The sequence below is a fragment of the Spodoptera frugiperda genome, chromosome 31 (genome assembly GCF_023101765.2).
Source record: "Spodoptera frugiperda isolate SF20-4 chromosome 31, AGI-APGP_CSIRO_Sfru_2.0, whole genome shotgun sequence".
NCBI classification, from domain to species: domain Eukaryota; kingdom Metazoa; phylum Arthropoda; class Insecta; order Lepidoptera; family Noctuidae; genus Spodoptera; species Spodoptera frugiperda.
This window is the reverse complement of record NC_064242.1, coordinates 12,053,837-12,079,646: the sequence shown is the minus strand read 5'-3', so window position 1 is coordinate 12,079,646 and position 25,810 is coordinate 12,053,837. Positions and strand designations below refer to the sequence as shown.

At 34.3% G+C, this 25,810-nt stretch overlaps 1 long non-coding RNA gene across 1 annotated transcript in view; it reads left to right on the top strand.

Moving 5' to 3' along the window:
- LOC126912924 (uncharacterized) overlaps nt 1-25,810 on the top strand; it is a 213,685-nt gene that overhangs the window by 8,147 nt on the left and 179,728 nt on the right. The window lies entirely within an intron of this gene.

The window sequence follows — 25,810 nt, the reverse complement described above, 5'->3', positions numbered from 1 at the left end:
ATTGTTATAAAACAATTTTAGTCTGTATAAAAGCTAGTGATATCTCATTTCATTTATTTATTAAGTCCTAGCCGTGGTCGCCCCACTGCAGGGCAAAGGCCTCCCTACCTTCCTTCCACTCTTCTCTGTTCAGAGTCTTCTGCGGCCAATCCTTATCGTAGGTGTCAAGTTCGTCCCGCCGTCTCCTTCTGAGCCTGCCGTGACGTCTGTTGACATAGTATTGACATGCCATGCACAGAAAAAATAGGGTTTAGTGTAGTAGTAGTAGTAGTAGTAACTAATATGTGCCTTTATTTCATATAAACCTTTAAAAATATATTATGCAGATGACTAAAATTATAGCCCTAAAAATCCTAAAATATTAAAAGGTTACCTGTGTGTCAAGTATCAAGTAGTGTTATACTGCGTCAGTTTCAGTAGTGTAACAATGCTTACATAGAAATTACCATCGCGACTGACGCTCGCCGAACCCCTTCTACGATTTAGATATAGAAAACCTTAGAAACGACTTATACTAGCTGTTAACAGTTAAAGGATTTGGGGAAATTGGGTAGGAATTGAATTGAAGGATTCCTATTGGATGTTTTTTAATAGTTATATAACTGATTATTGGTTTATATATTATAATTTTCGTGAGATATACACTAAAGTAATTATTATATTTTTCGGCTAACTCACGTAATTATTTGATAGTAGCGCAAAAGTCGCCGCGTCGTGTGTTTCGGCATTCTGTTCATGAATCTAGCATGGCTTGAAACTAGTTGAGTTCTTCGTCAAATAATTACGTGAGTAAGCAGAAAAACATAATAATTAATTTATAATTGGTTAAAAAATATTATCTTTTAAAATAACAAATCGGGAACTTATAAATTAAGCTTATGCACATTATAACACGAATTGCTAAATTATTGTTCCTGAATTCAGCGTGATTAAATTCTGATAATTACTCAGAAAAAATCAATGTATAAAATATATCCTATTAGTATTTCAATAAAATGGAATTTTTCATATAATATAATTATCATAAATATAAAATTGATACTGAAATAAATATGGAATACCGCGGAATCCAATTCAGTATTGTTTAATTTATTGAAATGCCTGGTGTTTTTATGAATGTGAATAATGTACGATGTGTATTGTATTCATTTATTTTCTTTAATTAACAAATAATTGTCTTAAAAAATAATAAGCATTGCATATCATCTTGAACTTTGTAGTCATATATAATTATAATATGAACTTGCTCGATAAAACGCACTATCCAAGAATAAAGAATATTCACGATTGCGACCAGTAGTTGCTCACACTTTTCAAACTGAAGGCATGCCTTTAGCTTTATAATATCTAGTATAGACTCTGTATTACCTTGGTATTAGTTACCTACTTCATATGCAAACTTTTTGTGATATCGATATCACTTTGTAGTCATATATAATTATAATATGAACTTGCTTGTAAAACGCCTGTTAAGAATAATATATCCACGAGCGACAGATTTTGGCTGCGAAACATTTTTTAAAGGTAAAATTCGAGTGAGGTGGGAAACAATATCCTTAGAAAAGTAATACGTTAATAATTTCCTAAGATGTTATCATCCCTTTACCCCACATATGTTTGATAGATACTATAATACTTACTAATACTATGATACTTCAAAATATTTCTAAGACCAATACCGACTCCACACCTACACAGAAGGGTCGTCACTCATCGGGGTGAACAATCAACAACACCTACCATTGATTGCCCCTACATAATGCATAGACAGCCCACACCATCCCACTCCCCCATGGCCTCAAATTATCCTACCGACCAATGACCGAGACCCCTGTAGCTCAAAATACGAATCAACACTGATTACTGAAGTCAAGGATCAAGTTATATCGGTCACAGTATGCATGTCGATAATTTCCAATCGATTTTAATAATTATATGGTTGTCAGGATATGTGGGTGTGTCGTGGTCCTATTTTATCGTTTTTTTTTTTTACTGAAAGTCCCGTTGATTTACGGGATGTGTGTGTGTTTATGACATGTTTGATTTTTGTTGGGTTTTATTGTTATTGAAAATTAAACAGGCTAATGAGCACGATTTTTTTAATGTTTTATTTGTTTATGTGATGTATAAGTTTGCTTTACGTTTAAAGTAATTGAAATGTAACAACCCAACCAACAAAAGTTAGTTTTATAGAAGTCCATAGAACGTTTTGTAAAAACTAAACGGTGGTCAAATAAAAGGCCAAAGAAGGTGCATCTACAAAGAAAGTGGCGTCAATTATATCTCCATTCAGTGTTAAAGTAGAACTATAAGGGTATCAAGGCATGACAATTTTGTGATATATAAGCCACCGCAGCACTACTAAAGTATTTTTGGGTACTGTAAATATACTTCATGATTCCAGTACATCACTAGGTTTCATCATTCATTCATTTTACATTCGTTCACGTCGCTGCAGTGTCTCAGTGTTTTAGAAGAGAAATAAAAAAATAAGAAAAGTGACAGGGTATCGTGGTGACTAAGATATTATTTTGTACTTAATCGAATTATTCGTCTCTTACGAGGAAAATGTTGTGCGACTGTAATTTTACTGATAAACTATGTATGGATTTACGACATATTTGAATGCCCCTTCGATTAATGAGCTTTTACTAAAATAATTTCTTATTTTAAGTTATAAACATAGTTCCAGCTTCCTTAACTCTACTATAGTACTCATTATGATAGATTACATCCACCATTACATGAAATTAGGGTTCCTTTTGAGCTTGTTTGTTATTTTTGTTTTATTTTTTGTCCTTATTCCATAAATATGATAAATACTTTTGTTAATGAATAAATGTATGGTTTATAAATCTGTGTAGGTACTACGTATGACGTCAGAGAAGTATAACTACATACATACATACATATCGTCACACCTTTAATCCCCGAAGTATTAGAGGTGCACATTATGGCACGTAATGCCACTGTGTACACCCACATTTCACAATTATTTATATTGTAAGTCCCATGTAATAGAGCTATTGCCATATACCGGGCACATTTCCAGACTCCGTGCTACACTGAGAAATTTTCTTTGAAAAAGGCTCAGCAATACTTCGCCCGACCCGGGAATCGAACCAGAGACCCCTTGCCCGGCAGTCGCACTTGCAACCACTCGACCAACGAGGCAGACTTTTTATTGCTTCGTGTGAAATATTATAATTAATAGCCCAATGCTTCAAACCATCTCGTAGTTGCTGGTTTTTTTCTTCAGTTGAATCAATCAAACAATCTGAAAAACTGTCACACCTGGAATCGCTGTCCACGAATGAATTATTCTCCATTTCATCATTGACGTGAACTGTATTTTATACGGAACCATTTTCTATAATTGGGTCTTCAAAAAGAATTATTCAAATCGGACCCGTAGTTCCGGAGATTAGCGCGTTCAAACAAACAAACAAACAAACTCTTCAGCTTTATAATATTAGTATAGATAAAAATATTGTCGCATTAATTACACTGAATCAAAATGTCAATATTGTTGTAGAAGAGCGATAGAAGTGCTTTTACAAAACGGAATTATCATTTAAAAGCATTGCTAGCCTAACTTTATACACAATAATAATGTTTTAAAACACATAAGATCTCCGTTATAGTACTGTTGCGTAATAGAGGAACTATAATAGTTATAAAAAAACAATCTGCTTCTAAAAAGTGTATTTGTGATATAAGTTTATCACTACAGCTATAATGGGCATTAACAACCCTTTATAAGACAATTAAGCTATATAAATATAATTTGAAACTCAGCTGTATCACCAAATCACTCCGATGTAGACTTTTGGTGCCCACTATATTACTGTGTACTGTAACGATGATCTTAAAACCCTCAATATCGTAATATCGTCCTATTCCTGAGTTGTCATCTCTACTTTAACAAACGACACATAGGAGTTCGTTTCGAACCTTTATTGCTTTTAGGCGCATTAGGGTGACAGTCAAAACTGTTATGAAGTTCAATCGTTGTATACTAGTCACAATAGAGGTTGCTATAACGCCTGACTATAACAGCTATATAAAGTCGTGAAGTAAACCTTTACATCAACTATTAATAGGTCGTTTTTTGCTATATCTTATAGAACCAAACTGTGTTGTCAAACGCTTTTACACAACAATCAGTCACCACCAAATCCTTTATACATCATTTACCCAGCTTTTTTGAGATATAAGGTTTGGTTATAGGGCAAAATTGTTAGTGGGAGGTGCTAAGGGTAAGTTGCCGATCCTCTGATGTGATTCTCATCTAACATAGGCAATTTGTTTGTCAAGGAACATACTGAAAACATTATTATTTATAATTTGTTGTCTTATTTTCGTAATGTGAGTCTCGAGGAAACACGATAGATTAAGAATTAGAAAATTACGTACACATTTTCCTTTTGTTGATATATTCAATTTTGTCTTAATTTCGTATAAACTCTGCCATCTGACGCCGGTATCAAGAACTACGTAGGCTACCGGGTATATAAGGCTCTGTCCTGCGCCGCCTGCGCGAGCGCAACATGTGTTGTATGTCTTACTCATCACGCTTCAATAGATGGCTGTAGTTGTATCAATAGAAACAAAATGTTTATATTGAAAATTTTGTAGAATTGGTCCTGTTGCTTTTTTCTTTAAACGATATAATATACTATCTATAAAGTTGCCGTATATAATTTATATACTGGAATACTAGAATTATGTTTTTTGCTAAAAAAGCTAGACTTGCCGGCAACGTATTGACAACTTCTCTGGTAGGCGGGTATCGATGGGCGATGCTCAGCTCATTTGTCTGCTCGTTTGCCCCATGTACCATGAAAATATAACATTTTTTTTTCATGGTATATGGGGCAACGCCACACCTTTTATGAAGCCGCTATGTATGTACATCTTCAATTTCAAGTGCGTCCGTACTACTGCAAATTTTAGACAATCCGAAAAAAACTCAGTAATACTTTGTCCGACTCAGAAATTGAACCCGAGACCCCTTGCCCGGCACTCGCACTTGCGACCACTCGACAAACGATGCTATACTTATTAGTCTGACCTGTATAATCTGTATGAATGTATGTCACTTGTTTTTTAGCGTGTAAAATAAATGTTTTTTTCTTTCTTTTTACTTTAGCAGTACTTAGTGCCTGGTACCAGTAGATCAACTAATAGGAATCAAAACTATTTCCTACGTCCTAAACACCTAACACTAAATACTTAAGCACTAAGTATATTGACCTAGCCTCCACCCACCCCGAAGGAAACAGACTTTTAACACAAAAATCTAGGCATAAGAAAATAAGGACAGAACTATCGATTTAATAACTTTAACAAACAAATAATATGTTTGAAAGCTTTCCTTAATGTAAACTAGTGTGCCGATGAACCACTGACCTGAACTTTACATGACAAGGCTTTTTCATTGTGTTGTGTTCGACGCTGTTGTACGGTAGCCGAGTGTAGGGCAATAGGTTCGACCCTTATTACATTTACTAACATAATTGGAGGAATTTGATTAGGCTTGGTTCCATCTCTGCTTCATTTTGGAGACTAAAATCGTTGTAGCACTTTTTTGTTTGTGTGAAAATCTTTGTCGTAAAAGCAAAAGATGTGATATGCTACGTCGCTGTGGATGCGTTTAGTTACATAGCTTAGCACTGGAGGAAACGGATTCAGCTAAGCTATGTTCTTTATATGGAAAGATGCGTGCTATGGATGACTGTGCATCTTTCTCGCACAGCTACACATTGCTTAGTATCAGTGGAAGCTTAGATTACACCTTCGTAGTATAGCTACATAGCACATCTCTGGTGAAAAAGCACCCTAATTCGTGTACATTACAAATACCTATTAAAAGTGTATTACAAACGTTACTAAAAACATCAAAAATTAAATCGATTCACAAATAACATTAAAAAATTTAAAAACTGCATAACGTAAACCGATAGTGTATGCGATCCGATCTAATCGATTCCAATCCAAACTCGGTTATTCGATTCGCTAAATCGGATTCGCAAACAGCGTACCACGCGTATTCGAAAAAGGAAGAGATTGGGGTAAAGTGGACGTTTGTGGGCACAAACGAGGGGTCAATGTCCTATTAATACTGAATGTAAAACGGTGAATCGGCGACAATAATAAGGTGAAGTCACGAATTATCTGCTTTCATATTTTGTTTTTAGAATTTATGTGGGAGAGTATTTTTGTTTAGATACCTTGATTTTTGTTTAAGACTATGATTTTGTTGTGGTTTTACTCAAGTGCCCAATTCAAAAATGTTGTAGTAATGTTAGATTATATTAGCCCAATTTTCCAGAAAAAAACTTATATACCTATACATACATAACTATCTAACCTATACTCACGCCTGTCTCCCAATGTGACAATGGTTCGCCAATTGCTACGATTCTTACATACCTCTTTTGCTTCATCTACAGTCACAGAATAATCATTAGATTATCAGAACTGAGTTAAACCGTTTCTTTAAAATATCTAACCGTTTCATTCCTGTAAGACCCGGTACACACAAACTGAAAGACCGTTTCATGTATAATTCAAACCGGACATTTTCATAATCTATGATAGCTAGCCAAGCTCTAGAGAGTAAGAACTTCAGTACCGTAATTGGTATGTTTGGTGCTACCACCCTTTGAACCAGTAAACTCCTAATAATAATAATTTTCCATAATACTTGGAGTTGAAGGATCATTGGTAGTTAGGTTGTTTGTGGGGTTATTGCATGGAGTGCAGTGGAATTGTAAATGGTTTAATTAAAGGATTAAGTAGTAGTAGAGTGTTGGTTCGTTTTAAAATTTGATTTGGGGTGAGTTTTAATGACCGGAGGCTTTGAGGAAAGTTTCTAAAAGGTTTTTATGATAAATTCGATTTTTTGCGTAAATTGTAGTACGTATGTAGAGTAATCGTTGTTTTAGTGCTTATAAATGAAACGCCTGAGAAAGACATTTTAAGATCTGGACAGTTTTTTTTTTGAAGGAACAAAATCATCCAATGACTTCTCACGCCTTGCGTGCGGCAAGAGACAGTGTCAGACTCTTACTGACTAAAAACCACCCCGTTCCTACTCTTCGAGCCGTAGTCCTGGTAACCCGCAATGTAGTCCGCAGTTCCGAAGATTTGGGCAGTTAGTAGTTAGATTGTCCATTTTTTCCAAAAAGGAGAAGATTTTACTAGAAAGTAACATATGTTCTCTATAATTTTACACAGAAATAACTCATTGATTTTTCAGACTAATTTGATATAAGATCTTCAAATATTCCTAACTACCTAACCAGAACCGTTAGTTTCCTAGCAATGTACGATTGCGGCCATAATAATAATATCATCTTTTTTATTTATGACAAGAAAATCATCCATTTATAAGATAACAAACATGAATTCGTACAGTTATGGCTAGCTCCCAAAAGTAATGAGCGCGTTATAATAATCGTAAGCCCAAATAGCTTGTTTCATATTCTCTTTCTATTTATGAATTATGACGTCATCATACTAAGCTGGATATATTTCTTTGGAAGAGGATCATAATACTTATAATGTTAGGTGCAATTGTTATGGTCTAAAAATGAGTGGTAGTTTTGTACAGTTATTTTTGAGGGGGGTAAATTATCCAATGAATTATCCTCCTTTGAGCGAGGATAATTCAGTCAAGGGGCAGTGGCAGACTCTTACTTACTAAAAACTACCCCGTTCGTACTCCTTCTTTTCGGAGCCGGTAAACCTACTAGGTATTCCGCAGCTCCGGATCAGGCATTAGCCCTACTGGACCCCATCTGTGGTGGTCTAATGGCTCTATAAGTAGCACGGGTCTGGTTCTGGTCGGGCGAGCTACCCTTGCTCGTCGTCCGCAGACCTGCACAGTTTTGTACAGCACAGAGTACAAGTTACTTATTTTCATTAGTTATTGTTGTCGTCACAATCTATAAGAACTTGCCGAAGCATGGCTCTCCCACCCTTAAAAGAACCTTGCCCTTTTAAAGCAACGTACGTTAATTTTATTCATTAATAGTTTATTGTACGTCCAACTATTGTGGCGTTTACCTTACAAAACTTTCATATAGAAACAGTTGAAATAACCAAAACAGTACCACTATAATATGGTCATATATTGATTGGACTACTAACAACGGTCGTCTACCCTTTTTCGGTAATTTACGATTGTTTTCTACACTTTGGAACAAGAGAAAACCGCTTTTTTAGGAAAATTAGATAGCCGAATAACGGTTTTAATCCGATATCGGTTTTTGAAAAGGATGAGATCAGAATAACTGTTTTATTTTTGTTTTTCGATTTAAAAAATGATTTTTATATTTGTTTTTACATTGAAAACTGCCTACCTAAGTTTTTTTTTTAAATAAAACCTTTCCACCCTTTGATATTCTGTTTAAGTTCACATACAAATGACACCCAAACCCGAAACAACAATTTGTGCATCACACAAGAGTTGCTCCGTGCAGGAATCAAACCCATTACACGTAGCACGGCAGCCAGTTGCCCAGCCACCACGCCAACGATACAGTCTATGTATAGCATATATATATGGCACGACGCTGAAATATGAACTCATTGCTATGACAAAATAATAAACACGATGTTATGTCATGTCACTTGGTCAAAGTTTCCCCAAAACAAAAGAACAATTAGAACCTGTTAGGTATACATGTAACACAATAACAAATATTACGTACAGAATACATATTTACATGTAACTTTATCATATAATGTAAACCACGAGACAAACAAAATAATACCAAAACGAGAATTAATTATTGTGAGTGAAATTAGTGGAATGACTCGAAAAGGGACCTCCCATTTATGGGTACAGTGTGTTCACCACAAATTGTGGACACAAACACTCTATGACGTATTTGGTGACGCGAATTGGTGACCAAATGTTAACTTTTAAGTTTTCATCTTTTAACATTTAACATGGTTATGTAATGTCAAGGATTTGAGTTTTGTTGTGTATGATGGCGGGTTTTGGAAAATTTTTGGTATATTTGTTTCTATTGTTGCGTAGAATAAATTTATTGTTGATATTCAATAAAAATAACAGTTACGTTAGTAAGTCGATAACATAATAATTAAAATATGTCTCGCGAAAGTTATATAATAAAATTATATATGTTTATATTTCTGTAAAAATAATCAAGGTGTGGATATGATTTTATATTTATTTAAATGTTTTTAAAATGTATTTTATGTCGTAAATGTTTTTTTTTATTTTGACTGACAAAGGACATGCATAAAAATTTTGCGCACGTTGATTACCCGCCTGTATAAAATCTCTACTTTAGCTTTAAGGTTTGCTGTCAGAGAACCCAATTCTGGGTTAAGCTTAAGCCTTTGTACATAAGCTTTCGAAATTGTATGTATCTGTTTATATTTGTGTGTGTGCAATAAAGTATAATAATAATAAATTACAGGAAAATATAGCAATTAGGTTAAAAAAAAAAAGCTATAGAACATTTAAAAGCCATGAATCTTAGATGTTTAAAATTACTTTTAAAAATAACAATTACTTTGTAAAACATAGTGTTGTGTCACGTTTTTTTAATAGTAAAACAGTCATCAAAACATACAAAATGTTGTGACAATCGACATGAATAGAGACTGAAGTTATCATGAACTTCCCGATACCATCGCGATTGGTACTATTACAGAATTGGAACATGCGATACCAATTGACATGCACTAGTATATAACTAGTATGACATAGTAATTCTTGGAGTATCATTAAATATATCATGACATATAAAATGTAATTGAAAAGGTCGAATTACGTTTTTCAATTTTCAGTATGAGTGGGAGAAAGATAGACTGATTAGGTGGAAAATTTACTCGTACAAAAGTGCAAAACTGACGTGAAACAACGCTTGCGTTGTGTTGAGGTTACCGGAGCCCCAAAACTCTCACAGGAGGAGGTTTGAGCATTAATCGCTACACGCTTGCTCTATGCGGGTTGGTGATTTCAGATTTATAACAGAAATTATAAGCTCAGGTTTCCTCACGATGTTTCCCTTCACCGTTTGACAATGATGTCTAAAAAATCTTAGAAAGTGCCGTGGCAGGTTTCGAACCCGCGCCCTCATGTTTCCCTTCACTCATGTACAAAGTCTATACACATAATATATGATACAATACTGGGTTTTGTAAATAGTTGAAAAATAATATACAAGGATGTATGAATGTTTTAAAAACATTGTGAAGCTTTTACGTAGAAAAGCCTTGAACTGAAAAATAGTATTTGTAACGATGTTTCATAGAAAGCGCGTAATCAGATATTAATGAATCATGTCAGAGTGGGCTGACTAATTACACATTCTGTGAAAAACCAATGAATAAATAGATAATGGTTGTAATAGTTTTAATTATATAGGACGTTCAGTGAAACTTCTTTATGTGACGATTGAGTTCCAAGAATTTTAGTTAATTAGTTAATGAATATTATTTTATAAAACATGCCTTTTAGCCGTTTTGACGTGCAAGAGGAACAAACTCACAAACTTTCGCATTTATAAAATTAGTAGGATTTACTGAAGACTTGTTTTTATTGCTAAACAACTTTTATATAACACTGAAAAAAAAGAGTTTTCTGCAATCTATTTAATAATTATCGTCTAAAAACATTACTCCAATAGTAGCATGTTCCATAGAACTCAACACATTTTCTTTAAAAGGCCGAACGTAAAATCAGCGAGTAATTGTCGAGTTCGACGTCACTCACACACGCTCGTATTTAGCAACTCCCATAAGGATCCTCGTAAACAAACAAAAGTATTTATGGCCTCCAACAAACTAGGTAAGGCTCAATCGAAAGTGCCCATCCAGATCTCCATATAAAACGTTACAAATAAAGGAAGCCCGTCCATATGTGACATGTAAACATCTCCAAAGACACTATTAAAGGAAGCACTTTTAATTTCGTACTCCGTGTGAGTCAGTAGCTAGCGATGGACAGACGGTGTGAGAGAATACCAGCGAGTTCCCTTGAGACACCACGTGCATTCCCATAATAGTAACGGACCATAATTTTGGATCCAATCCATAACCAGGGGAACAGAGTCGCTGACTTACTCCAGTTACTCAGTAACGACTAGTGATGGGCGCGCCGCGATTGAACCTCGTTGACACAACGATGTGTGTGAAATGTGCACAGATAGGTACTGCAGTTGGTTACAGAAATGGATAAGGTTTTTGGTATTGGAACAGATTTTACAGTTTTTCAAACCTCATGTTATGGAAACAGTAACAGTGTAGTTTAAGAAAGTCGCACCTAACTAAATTCCTCCGTAGTCAGCATAGTCAGAATATACTCGTGATGCCTCTAGCGTTGTACAAAGGCTATGGTTAGCGGTTTACCATCAGACGACTCTTTATCTTCAAACTTTTTACCGTAAGAATAGAACAGAAAAATCAATGCAATCGGAGTAATATAAGATCGGCATAAGCGTGCGTAAACTTTTGTAAATTTCTATTCATTTAGTCTAGTTCATGACTTCCTTCTTAAGTATAGTCAAAATTATTGCAACGTAGATAGATCAACACAATACTTAAAACTGTAACCAACATTATTAAACAAGCAGACTACACCGGCACATCACTAGCGCTGCATATTTAGCCATCCATCTCAGTAAGGCAGGGACCTAAAGTGATCGCGAAAGATGCTCTTTTTAGTGTCGCCAGTTTCCTTTTGGTTTGTCTCCAATCGAAGGTTCAGTTACGTCATATTATGAATGAATTGTACCAAACAATTCTTGTTTAAGTTCGTTTTTATGTGGCTAGATGTTTATGGCAACCGCTAATTGTGTAGAATATGGGCCTGACCAAATGTTCCTAATAGAAAGTGTGTTTGTTTTGATTACTGGTTTGTAGTTGGACGTGGAAAATATTTGGGTGTTGTGTGTCTGGTCGGGTTGAAGGTGCGTTAAAGTGTAATTTTATTTGATTATGCTTTAGTTAGAAGTTGCATAGATGATTTTCAAATGAAGATACAGTACTGGTGAGTATGCAATAATAACTAAAACTTGTGGAAGTCTTCCAGTTATTTGAAACCTGATTTTATTTTGTTATTTTTCGTATTAATATACAGTTTTAATGTTAAAATTCCAGGAATATAGTAGAAGAATATTGTTTTAGGTATTTTTTTAGACTGCGTTGTATTAGGTTTATGCTACTGTACCTGTTTATGTGTATATAACTTAATAACTATCTATTTATGTAGGTATGTATTCTTATCCTCACACTATATTTTTGACATTGAAATTCCAGAGTATCACAAAGTTTGACAATTCTAGTTTATTGACAATTGTACTTTACACATGAAATTGCGTAGTTGACAAAATGTTTCAATATCAAATTGATTTGCACCATGTTAGCAGGATAGTGAAGCTTTTGTGTTTGTCGTTTAAATTATTTAGCTTTGTCATCGAACGTAATATTATTATGTAGTACATAATTGCTATATAACATTGAAAACAATATATGACATTGTAAATACGAGAAGTTATTGTATAATTTAGTTTCATAAATTCAGTCTGAAAATGAGTCAGATAATTTATTCAAGTAATACATAAGTATATAATCGAACTAAAATTATTTAAGCTTAAGTATTACTACTTAAAAAAAGTACTAAATAATAATACGAACTAAAATAGAAATAAATATTTACATTTTAAAAATTTAAATTATGTATATATAACAAACATAAAATAAATCCGTTGAAACTTTTTTCGTCATTTTTAAACGTTTTTGTTTTCATAGATAATGGTCACATCGTCTATTAGGATGTGTATTACATCTATGTCTGTGTGTAGATCTTCACTTTATGGGTCTCGCAACAAATAAACTTCAGTCATTTAATCATTCTATTTACGAAGAATTTTATAACCAATTTTTCCGAATTGTCAATTCTGGTGATATAGCATGGTGCGATACATGAATAAACAAATAGAATTTGTCAAAAAATCCTTTGGCATATTGCATTTATTTACCAGCTGTTAGGCCTAACGATGTTATTTACCGACGGTGTGCTTATGTGGTATAGGATTTTAAACACTGGTACCTATGTAAAAATGCACAAATTCATTGAATAAAATATTCAGAGCGTTTTTTAATTCTTTAGGCTAGTGGTTACGACTGTGACTACCCAGCGAAAGTATTCGCTTTCGAGTCAATTTAGGATTTACGTAACTATATAAAAATGTACCTTTGATAAAATTATTAATTAATTATTTTAATAGATTGATAAAATCGTTCCGTTCTGTTAGGTAATTCTAAGTCAAACCTATAGCGACTTTTCAGCCATGAATTCGTAAGTACCTATACTTCAGTAATGATATGGGAAAAAATGTATGTAAATTATCATTTGTATCATACAGGCAGACACACTTCCTATTGTAGAGTTTTCTAGAAATATAAAAGCCTAGCTATGTACTGAGTTTTCATGGAATTGTATATGTTGTATGCAAATGATGCGCTTTGAATGGAAAATGTATGGACAATTGGGAAATTATTTCCATAAAGTATTGTAGAGAGTTTTACATAGAATTGTGTATAAAATGTTCTCATGTGACACTCCACATCACGGCTCTTATTCTTTGAAAGTAAAGGCAGATGTTTTCTACTTAATTCTGAAAAAATACCTACTTTGATTTTTGCTGTTGTTTGTGATCCACTATAACAACTTATTTGTCCAGTTTGGGTGCTTTTTAAATTTCTATTTAGGGGCGGGGGGGGGGTCCTTCAATGACTTCTCCCGCCTTGGGCGAGGCAAAAGGGAGTGTCAGACTCTTATTGACTAAAAACCACCACGTTCCTACTCCTGCTCTTAGAGTCGGAGTCCGGGTAACCCACTAGGTAGTCCGCAGCTTCGCAGTTTAGGTGCTAAATCACAGGTAAACATTGTGGTGAATTAATCAATGAATTTATATTGTTAAAATTAGTTTTTCTTGAGTTTTCCTTACCTACGTATTTTTTTTCCTAATAGGATAAATTAATTTTTACGTCTTATTTAGGTATAAAATAATTTCGTGTAAGGTCCTTAAGTCTAGCCTAGTCAAAAGCTTTTAATAACAAAGACCTAACTCCTCTTAATTAAAGCTAATTTATTTGCAACTTCGCATCGTAATCAACGTAGCAACCACCTACTTACACAGTTTAATGATACTTTCATACCAAATAGCAAATAGTATAAAGGACATCAACCAAAATGGGCTAGAGTTTTGAACAGCTGTATTGAGAAAAAAGAAGTTCACAAATAATTTTATAATAATATTTAATGAATTTTGATTTCTATTCAGGAGTGTAAATATAAATAATATTAAATAAGAATAAAAACAGTTTTCTAATTGATTATTATTGTTATTGGTGACACTGCCATGACAACAGTTTTGTGACAGTTCTTTTTCGTATCATATTGTGAATATTATTTCGATTTTGGCTATTTTTGACGACTGTGCTATTCAAAATGGATTCTAGTGATTTTCTATCCGACGACGCCGGCTCACTCTTAGACTCAGTACCCGTTTCAAACGTTAAACCTGGCAACGAAGCCGCTTTTCATGACGATCCTGTAAACTTGGACTTTCCGATTTTGCCTAGTTAATCTATATATTGTATCAATTGTGGAACTGAAATCACTCACAGGAGAAGACACATTGTTAATCTTGTGGAAGTGCAGCGAGTTATACTGCAATGGATCGCACCACAAGTGATAAGTCATTAAGTAAGTAAGTGTAAGTGGTTGCTGCGCTCATATCATGTCTGTGATATGGTATTTAAGTTGGGCAAGGCATAAAAATGTAACTCCACCAGCTCAATTTCTAGAAAATGTTTTGTTAACATATGAAAATGAATAGTTTCACAAATAAACGATTTATTTTAAAGTGTTGAAGTTTTTTCACATAAGTATTATGTTTAATTATTAATTTGATACAAAGCTTCTTATCTATACGTTTTCTTTGTACTGTAAGCCGCTCAATAAAATAAAAAATAGTACAATATTTTCATGTTCATGTTCAAGCCCAAACGCCATACAAAGTGGTTGATGTCCTTTTCAATGTCAATCAAATATTCATTTGCACGTAGGGCCACGTGATTGGCACTGTAATGGCACTAAAATTTATTTATTTTTAATATCCGGTACCACAGGAAGGTAGTTGACAGTTACTTTCGCGCCAATTGCATAACAATGCCGCCATCTTGGACGCGCACGCGCTTCCCGGGGTTCGTTCTAACAGGACGATTTGTTATTGGGGAATTCTAATGTGATATTTTTATTCGAGAACTTTTTTACTTGGTAGTTTTATAGTTCAAATATATTGATGAACCTAGTTATGTTCTGCCAGCTGTTCTGTTCAGCTTTGCCCACGTTGCCGTAGGATAAAAAGTATCCTATCACCCAATACAGCTCATATCCAATTTGTACCTACTCGTATATTAAATTTCATCAAAATCTGTTCAGTAGTTTCTGCGTGACTGACAGATAATCATCCAAACAAACTTTCACATTTATAATATTAGTATGGTTTGATAATTTACATTTGAAATATGTAACTAAAATAAAGAACCGCTTAACAATCTAATCTAACATGGCTTTTACATATTTATTTACATGATTTGTGAAACAAAAGCTGTAAAGTTCATGAAACTTATATTCCAAGACTATCAATTATTTATTTTAAAGAAATACAAAACATAACAAAAAAAAAAAAAAAATTAAATAACATAAAACAAACTCTGACCCTGTCACCAATAAACAATTCATCAAATAAGCCACAGCCGTGCGCATGCGACGAACGGTCCGCATCCGGCGGACGTAGGTGACGAAAGTAAACTAAGCTGATCGCCCCTTTCGCCATACGGGGAGCGTGCGGGCCGTGTACGGGCCGTGTGCGGCGCCTGCTAATCGGACCGGCAGCTGGGCGGGTGTCGTCCGGGAGTAGGCAGACATTGTGGCTATGACACACTTACTGAGGATATGGAATTGCTTATGGAAGGAGGAGTTAATTACTAAATTTTAAGAAACTTCTAAGGTAAGATAGGTTATACTTAATGACAATTTGGTTTTCGACAACTTATAAGTGATCCTACTACTATTATGAGGCTTTGCATAGTGCATACTCCAGTGACTCTATGGGAAACTTTCAAATATACATTGTATAGACATTAATACATATGTTGTACAATTTCCTCAAGTACATAACTGTTTGACGAGGTAACTTAACTACACTTTGGAGCAAAGAAACGAAACCAACCGTGTTTTTTCCTTTTTATTTCATGAAGGAAAAACATTTTATCCTACTAATATTTCATGATAAACATTATCTGTTACAAGTATTTTATTTATTACCAACGTATGTCGTATGAAAGGCAATTTAATTACCTTTAAAATTACAGTGTTCTGTGGTTAAACGAATAATTATGATTAAAGTTACAGAAGGTTCTTTAAAATAGAAAATAATCGGTAGTGGCTCCGTTTCTTTGCTCCCACAGTGTATTTTCATACAGACTTAGTTATAATTTCATCGCAATACAAAAAACTAGCGTTTCTTATCAGGTGTTTACTATAGCATAACATTCACGTAACAAAACAGCTTCATTAATAATCAACATAATAATTAAATTAGTATATTTCACGAAAGTTACAATAAAACAGTTTCAACGAACAACTGTGAAACAGCATAATATATGTAACAGTTATAGATAAAGACACAATAACTAAGTAATTTGTCCTGCACCAAATAAGGGCATTTAACACCCGTAACATTCTTACCTATATGGTTGGTATTTCAAGAAAACTTTCTTTACTTTCAACGCTACCCACCCACTAAAGGCAAAGCACCCTGAAGATGTGTTTAATTACCGTATCAAATACACAAAAAAACAATATTCCAGTAAATTCTAATTAAAATAAAATGTTGTAATTAAGTCAGTTTGAGATTCTTAAGAAATAGACCCCCTGCTGGGGCAAGGCTTGGCATGAATGTGACGATAATGAATAATTCCATGTAAACGTCACGGACCTAAAACGTAAGCCATATTTAATTAAACCATCACACAGTGTGACAATTCACTTGAAATATTCGCAGCTGCTCCCTTTTTCTACAATTCCCATACGATCATCAAAATATTGCCTTTACTCTCATACTCTCGTTTCGCTCCCAACGTACGTACAACCGATTACTGTCATACGCTCAGACATTAAAAACAAAACGTAATGCATCCTATTCATTAGGGCCCCGATAGCATCGATACAACATGCGAGAATGTCGCGTTTTTGCCTCCAGGATTCAAGCTAGGATAATTCTTATATAGCACATAAGTTAAATATTTACTTGAGGACAAATCGTAAAGGGAGGGACAGAAATAAGGCAGGTGGTCCCATGTCCACACCCCTTTACAGAACGGGTCTGTGAAGCTGTATCAATTATTCAAGTAAACATTTAATAAAATAAGGTAATGTAGTTTTTATTGGAACGACAATTTTCTAACGATAATTAATACACAGTTGTATTCAACGACGACGATAAAATTAATTCAAAGAACATGTAATGTCAATTAACCTGACCTATAACTAGATTAGCGCAGTCTGCATACGAATTCACAAATTAATCCATAAAAAGGAAACGATGTTTTAAAACACCGACGTCGACAGATCAACAGACGAATACAGGATAATCAAAAACCTTTTTACGTTCAAAGTTCCCGAATTTTCCCCCAAGTCCCGGAACAGCCAATTAGTGCGCCCCTATTTACATAACTCGTAAATCTGTAAGGCCGTACAAAGTACGCGTCGCTAGAACCAAACACGAATCAAAATTCGACGCACACGCCGTACAACACATAGTTTTTTCGCGGCTCCACGTGGAATCTCCCGTAAATTCCAGTGAGCGCATTAAAATTGTATAGGATCTGAGTTTTTGCTCAGTATCGTATGTGACGCTGGGCTCGGAGTACATAATTGTAATTAACATAAGATTTCCCGTAATAACCGCGTTGTGCGCGCGCGCCACTAAAATGGCTGCGTCCGCTTTTTGTGCGCTGTGCGTACGCTGAATATCATAAGCTACGTGCGTGGTTCGCTGCACACGGGGGCATTTTTCATCGAATGTTTTCTGCACTGTGGTTTTATTCTATACGTTTTAATATGAAATAGAGCTTTTCAAGTATTTTATTTTTATAATTCACTTTAGTTCATCAGAAACACATTCATGGTTATGTATATCTACATAATTCTTATTAAACAAAGTAAAAAAGTAAACTAACTAATCAACTCTTACTATAAAACCCAGTCAAGTTTAAAACTAACATCACTGAAAGTTACAATTGAAAATATTTGTTTGGAATTCAGTGTATTTTCCAAAAGTCGTGTAGTGTGTCCCCTGTGTGGTCGATGTCGACGGGAGACAGAGCTACGCCCTCTATACCAGCTACTCACTACTACTTATCGACAATTGATAATCTCACTTTATACTCACGACACGGATCCTCCTTCCAAACTAAACCAAGAACATATTTTATTAAGAAAAGATTGGTGGTAAATTATTCAACTAAGTGTACATAATGTGTAATAATATGTGTCTGAAAAAAAAAGTAAAATAATTTCAATAGCCGATGGTAAAGATGTGTATAATTTTAAACCACTTGAACTTTGTTATCTGCCTTAGATTGTAACTAAAAAAAAAAATAACTAACAAGTTCTCCTTTAGCAGCAACAATGATACAAAAACTTTGTCTTTTCACTCCCATATCTAATTCATATAGCTAAGCTTACGACACGCATCCGACACGACAGAATCCCGTGTCCTATAAAACTCGCAGATCCCTACAACTCGATCTTTACGTCTCGTACGATGCGTGTGTGCCGGCCGCAGTTTTTGTTCCCACTCGTAACACGATCGGCCCATCTCATAATTTTAGACTTTTTTACCCTCACTCCTGTACTGGCCTTATTAAGGAAGATGCTCTATTACGTTCGATAGCCGTTCATGATTGACAGTTGCTATTGCTATTAGTTTTAAGGATTCGCACCTTTAACCTGAAGCTGTAGGTTCTTTACTAGTTTTTAGCACCTTAGCAACAAACTGTTACACTTCTTTAATACAATTTTGTGTTGATCATAAAAGAACACAGATCAAACACAATAGGAAGTTATGATTTGTATAAAATACAAATTAAAATCGAACAGTTGTTTAAAGAGTTCTTAACACTTTAAACGCTACGGGGGTCACCGGTGACCGACGTTAGCGGAGGATTTGCCTTCAACAGTTTTCAATTGGCAGTCAAAGACTTAAAAATAAATAAGACACTTCCCATCAACTGAAACTCTATCCCATCACTCCACAAACTTCAGCAATAAAAATATCTACACGTAATAGCTACTTGGCTAGATAGCATTTAAGCCTAGCATTAGTTAGCGGTACTGGAGCGTCATAACCGCTGGGACCGTCGTCAACATATCAGGAATAGCACAGCGCTACTCATGTTTGTAATGTGTCGTTTGCTTCCAACCTGCGATTAATCGATGTGTACCGTAAGATGGAAAAGATTGCAATTGAAATGTTATGAAAGATTGGCCAAAATATGGGTAAAAATATGGCCATAATATAAGTACTATCGACTGTCAAAATTGTTGTATTCGAAAACACTAATTTCAAGACTGCCTCGTTGATCGAGTGGTCGCAAGCATGATTGCCGGACAAGGGGTCTCGGGTCGAGGGTTTTCGAAAATTTCTCAGTAGTAACACGGAGTCTGGAATTGTGCTCAGTATATCTTACCTCCTATTTTATGGGACTTACAGCACAAGTGGTAAAAGTGGGTGTACATTGTACAGTGGCATTATATGCCGTAGTGTGCACTTCTGCCCACCCCATGGGGAGAAAAGGGTATTTGTGTACATGGATCTTATTCATTACAAAAGTGTTTTTATTATTTCTCTTCTAACTTTACCTTTCTACATTGGGAAATACTCGTAACATGAAAAAGAGGGTTGTTTAAAAAGATGATAGGAGTGTGCTGGAGAAAAAAAATGGTTTTACTAAATTAGTCATTAGTCTTTAAGTTGCGTACCCGACATGGTCCCTAATACTTACCCACATATTGTATAAGAACTATATCACATTAAGGAAAGCAATAAAGAATTTGAATTTGATTCTAAATTTAAAAATTAATAAAGTTAGTGTTACAGGCATGTAACACATGATTCTCTTTTTTCAAAAGTGTAATTACTTTGCTCAGGCTGGCTATTCTCATATGTACGAAATGTATGTAATCAAAACTAAATCGAAATTCCGTTCCCATTTCATCAACTTATTTGAAAACCCAGACACAGAATACTCCTTAATATAATTCCATAAAACTACTAAAGATTATAATTACAATATTCATGAATTTTATAAAATTTCAAAAACCTTACCAACAGAAAATGGCTGACAAAAAATGTGACATGTCGCATAATTAAAGTTTACTTTGTGCTCAAACGCCGGGTGTGCGGCAAAGGCGCTCATTTTTCAGCCTCTGAAAAAAAAGGTGCATAGTTGCGGCATTATAATTATAATTAAGGTAGTGTTGCCATGTAAAATATTTATATGTCAGGTGTTGCCATATTCAATTAATTGTGCTTTTTGAACGTTATATAATTAAAGTATTAATTATTATAGTTTTTTGGGCTCGATATATTAATTAGGGTCGATGTGTGGTCCTTTGTTACACCCGTAGATGGTAGAAAAACTTCGTTATTAAATTAATATTATGCACCTAGTTGTAATTAATAATGTCACTAGTTAAATACGAATATATTATTATAGTTTATTATTATGTGTGTATATTTTGTCCCTGTTCTGTACATATTTTAACGAAAATATAATTTAATTTATTATCTTGAAGGTTTATATGAACTTTATTATATGTTAACCGGAAAGTTACTCTTAATCTCTTAAAGATTTCGATCTCGTAAATCGCATAAATGTCATATACATTTCCCATTTCTATTCAAACAAACTAATTAATATTTCCAACTCGAACTAATCAAAAAATCATATTAATTTTCGACAAATTTTTCCTCGAGCATCCAACAGCATTCTTTGTTCAACCACACACACCAGCAACACCCACCCACACATACAAGCCTCCAAACAATGATATTTCCACGTGAAAACCGTCCTTCAGCTGCGCGTGAGTTGCACGTCGATGTGCCGCCATATTGAGACCGGACGGACGATTTAGGCGGGCGCGTGCGCACTCATAGCGATCAATAGTAATGTGACCATTAATTTTCAAGTTTTTGGTATAAAGTCTTGCAGAGGTATGCAAATGTAGGAACTGATGACTTCTTTGGTGCATGTTAGTATGTAAATTGTTGTTTAATAGTTATATTTTTAGATTGATTGTGTCATTGCACAGGTTTGAATGTCATACAAAGAGTTTCCTCTGGTTCGGAATGTGTTATTGGGAAATTCTATTTAAAATTGCTTAGTAATGGCACTGTATGTATGAAGTCAGGTCCTGTATTGTGATAAAAGACTCATAAAAGCCTTATTACGAATAAATTCAATGAATATGTGAGTAAGATAGACATAGCAGGGATCTGCTTATTGCATTTAACATAATATATATTTTATTTTGACATACAATTTTCCAGTTTATTTTTCAAAATACTTAAATTTTACTCAATATTAGTCTATATCTACGATATTTACATCAAGTTTTTAAGGATCTTTTTTAGTGTCTGGCAAAAATTTAATATGATATTTATTAAGTATATGTTAAAGCACGTATTTTTATTACGTTTAGTACAAAACACTCAAGTTATGATCGATGAAAGATATCCAATGCAAAACATTTTTATGGTCCTACGTCCAAATATTCTAAAATTACAAGTGACAGACAAATGTAATTTAAATATCGACAGATTTCATTCATCATTAAATTTGCATAAATATCTATTCATTATGACGTAAAACACAATACAAACACGTCTCACCTTGTAATATGGTCACCCTAACCAAAAGTGACGTGCGATTCCCAATTACGGGCAACATTTATTAGAATAATGAGCATTAGCAAAATATTCATGTAGTGGCAACATTGAATCTTTAATATAACGAGTTTTTTGTCTGTTGGCAAGACATTTGCGTATGCTTTGGTATGCTATTTGATTTTCATTGTTATTTTGGGCGGAGGTTCAGGAAAACCCTGCTGTTATCCTTTTGGTTAGAGGTCTAAGATAGGTATGAGGATAAGCTCTCTGGTATTTCCTGTGTGTAAACTATTAATATAGATAGTAAAAATTTACATTCAGTACTGTTCTATGAATCCGTGGCATTCTATGGATATAACGGTTTGCCAATCTAGCGAAACGCTTGTCATATTCTCATTCGTAGATGTAGATTAGGTAGATTCAGTTTCATCAGAGAGTGACTGCCTCGTTGGTCAAGTGGTTGCAAGTGCGACTGATGGGCAAGGGGTATCAGGTTCGATTTCCGGGCCGTGTAAAAGTACTACAAGGCACTTTTTTGGTTTTTCGAAAATTTCTCAGTAGTAGCAGCAGAGCCTGGAGTTGTGCCCAGTGTATGGTAATTATCTGATCCCCGATTAAATGGGACTTAAAACGCAAATTATGAAAAATGTGTGTACTTTACTGTACAGTACATTGTACACTGGTATTACGGGCCGTAATGTGCACCTCGGGAATAAAACGCGTGACAATACGAGATATTTAATAGAAAATACTACTGCCTGGTCTCTAGTAAATGTGTAGAAGTCATATAAATTAAAAAAAAATCCCAAACGAAAGAACCAAGATCTACGCTATAGGTAAAAAAATAAATTATAGGTACTAAACCTACATATGACACGTTGTTTGTCCCATAGAATATATTTTCGCCTACTTGTACAACGTAGGTAACGGTTACTGAGTGACAAACAAAATCGTAAAGATCGTGTATTAGTCGTTACGTTCCTGCTGCCATAGAGTTTGTCACTAAATCAAGTTATTTGGCCCATTCCATCTGTCACGTATCAATTACATTTGATTGGAGACTTTCAACGTACCTATGGGTTTTAGAAAATAGGATAGATGAGTAATTTTTATTTTAATGTCCGTCTTATAGATTATTTAAAACACTAGACACGTAGTTTTTGTTTTCTTACGGAAACAAATACTTTTGAAGATATTCATATTTTGGCGTTATCTAGGGCATATTAGATATTACGTACAGGCTACCACTCTTAAAAATTGATTCGGTTTATCTAAGTATTTTTATCTTGTATGAAAAAAAAAAATACGTAGGTAATATTTTTTTATTGTCTAATAATAATTGACGAACTAAATAGATTTTTTATTTTCACCCTGTCATAATTGTAAGTATCCCTATTGTAAGTGCCGGAATCTTGTATATTTCTAATCAATAAGAACCAATGCCTCTCATCAACATAATTATATTACCATAAAATATAATTACCTACAGCAGAAAAAACTGAAATAACCATATCTGCTAACCGTTTATAATAACACTCCGTAAATAAAGACATAGAGGAACTGCTTCAAGATGGCTGTGTGTAGGAAAAATATTTTAATTTGAACAAACCTTGCTTCGAAGCTGATATCCTTGCAGTATTCACAATGTTCACAATGCTGTATGATTGTTAGCGAGCCTTTGTTTGTCCTAGTCATTTATGCTTAGTTATTTGTTGTTATAATAATATTTTGCTTTGAGTTTTCATAAAAAACGATAGAGAATATTGCAGTATTTTGTTTCTTGTTCATTATTTTCTTGTTTTAAGTAGAAATTAGTTTACCGTGCATTGTATTTTCTCTTTTCGTCATACAGTATGATTTAGTCGTTAACTTTAACCGACTTTACGGCCTTTAGTTTTTAACCGACTTCAAGAAAAATAAGGTTCTCAGTTTGACCTATATGTATTTATGTATGAATGTTTGTGCCCGATTATCTAGCGTTTTGCTTAGGAAAAGGATTTAGGGAATACCTAACTTCAAAAAAATTGAGTCAGTAAAAATATAGAAGGCGGTTCTCTTGTAAAAATGCTTTTATTTAGTTCCAATTTATTCACACTAACAAAACATTAAAAAAACCATACTTACTTAAATCACTTAAAATAATAATCTTCAAAGCAGTTAAAATCAGTTCAAACGTTTCATGCTTTCAGCAATCTGAAGTTGGGCTGAAGGGAAGGTTTAATTACGTTTGTAAGCGTCCGAGTAACAACTTGTCATAACTTCGGGATTGCAATCCTCTGCGTTTGTTGCAGTGGTGTGGGTTAGAACTGTGTTGTACAAACATGATTGGGAAGCTATGGAAATGGGATATAGTAATTTACTGCCGCATTCAAAGATATTTGTTAGTTACTCCTTTGGTGGTGCGGTTTTCTTCATCTTTATTCCTCTTTTTGTTGTACATATCATTTAAATTAAGATCTGTGTAATACCTTAACATTGCAAATAAATATTTTGAGTTTGAGTTTGCACGGAGGTTCAATGCGAGTTGGCGATTTCAGATTGATAATCAGTAATTATAAACCCAGGATTCCTCAAGATGTATCCTTCACCGTTTATTAGTGGTGTCAAAATAATATTATTAGCAAGTACATATGTTGGTATAGCTCGGAAAACGTCACATTGTTATTTGCCGTTGGTAGGTTTCGAAGCCGCATCCTCATGCATGGATCTGTTAATTAGTCTCTACCTCAACAGAAACTTAAAACATTTACAATTGAGACACTAGCCGCCGTACTCAGAGTCATTTACTTAACCCAGCCCTTAGCAATTGTTTTCGGAACAAAATCGATACTAAGGAATAGTTTAAGTAATCATTAAATGTCGCTGAGTGCGACAGTAAGTGAAAGCACAGGTATTTTTTTCAACTACTCATACAAACAAACGTACTTCAATTGCTCCTATTAAACGCACAACTAGTAACACTTATTCGTATGTATTACATTCAAGAATTAGGTTTGCAAACTAGAGTGACGGTCTGTTGATAGTAGATAGCCGTGTGGGGACGGACAGACAGACAGAGCTAGCTATGCATTAGTAATACGGTACTAACACAGGTTTCCATCAGACCTGTATGTGGATGTGGATAGCTAGGGTAACATGTTATAATTTTGTTTGTGACTGCTCTGATGTGACAAACTGGATTGGAAAGGTAAAGTATTATTGTGTCTGTTTGTTTTGAAATTCTAGTATAACTTCGTATTTTACACTTAATTTCTTAGGTTATCTAGATTTTCTGGGTTTTACTGCTTAGGTCCAAGCCCCTTTTTTTAAATCTGACATACTAACTACATTATAGCAATAAAGAATTTGTATTGAATTGAATTGAATTATAGGTACTACAAAAATATGTACTTAAACGTACCACAAAGATCTGATTTCAGCTTCAGTCAAATAATTAAGAGTTTAATGATAATTTTAATCATTATTTGTCTAGTTTCTGTCAAATCTTTAGGTTTAGTTATTCAATAACTCACGAGATTTAAATAAACATATCTAATACCGATTCCAACGCATCATCTATCATGATTAGACTACTGGACACAACACCACCATAAACAAAACCACTCTATTTGTATTTCTCAAACAAAAAACTAAACAGAATATTTCCTGCTCGGCCCTTTTTGCATTACAAGCCAATATTTCAGCGACTTCTAATACATTTTCTACTCGACTTTGTAAACGTTTCGCCAGCTGAAACATTTTTTATTTTACTTTTTGCTAAAAGAACGTGGAAGTAATGTTGTGTCGGACATTTTTCT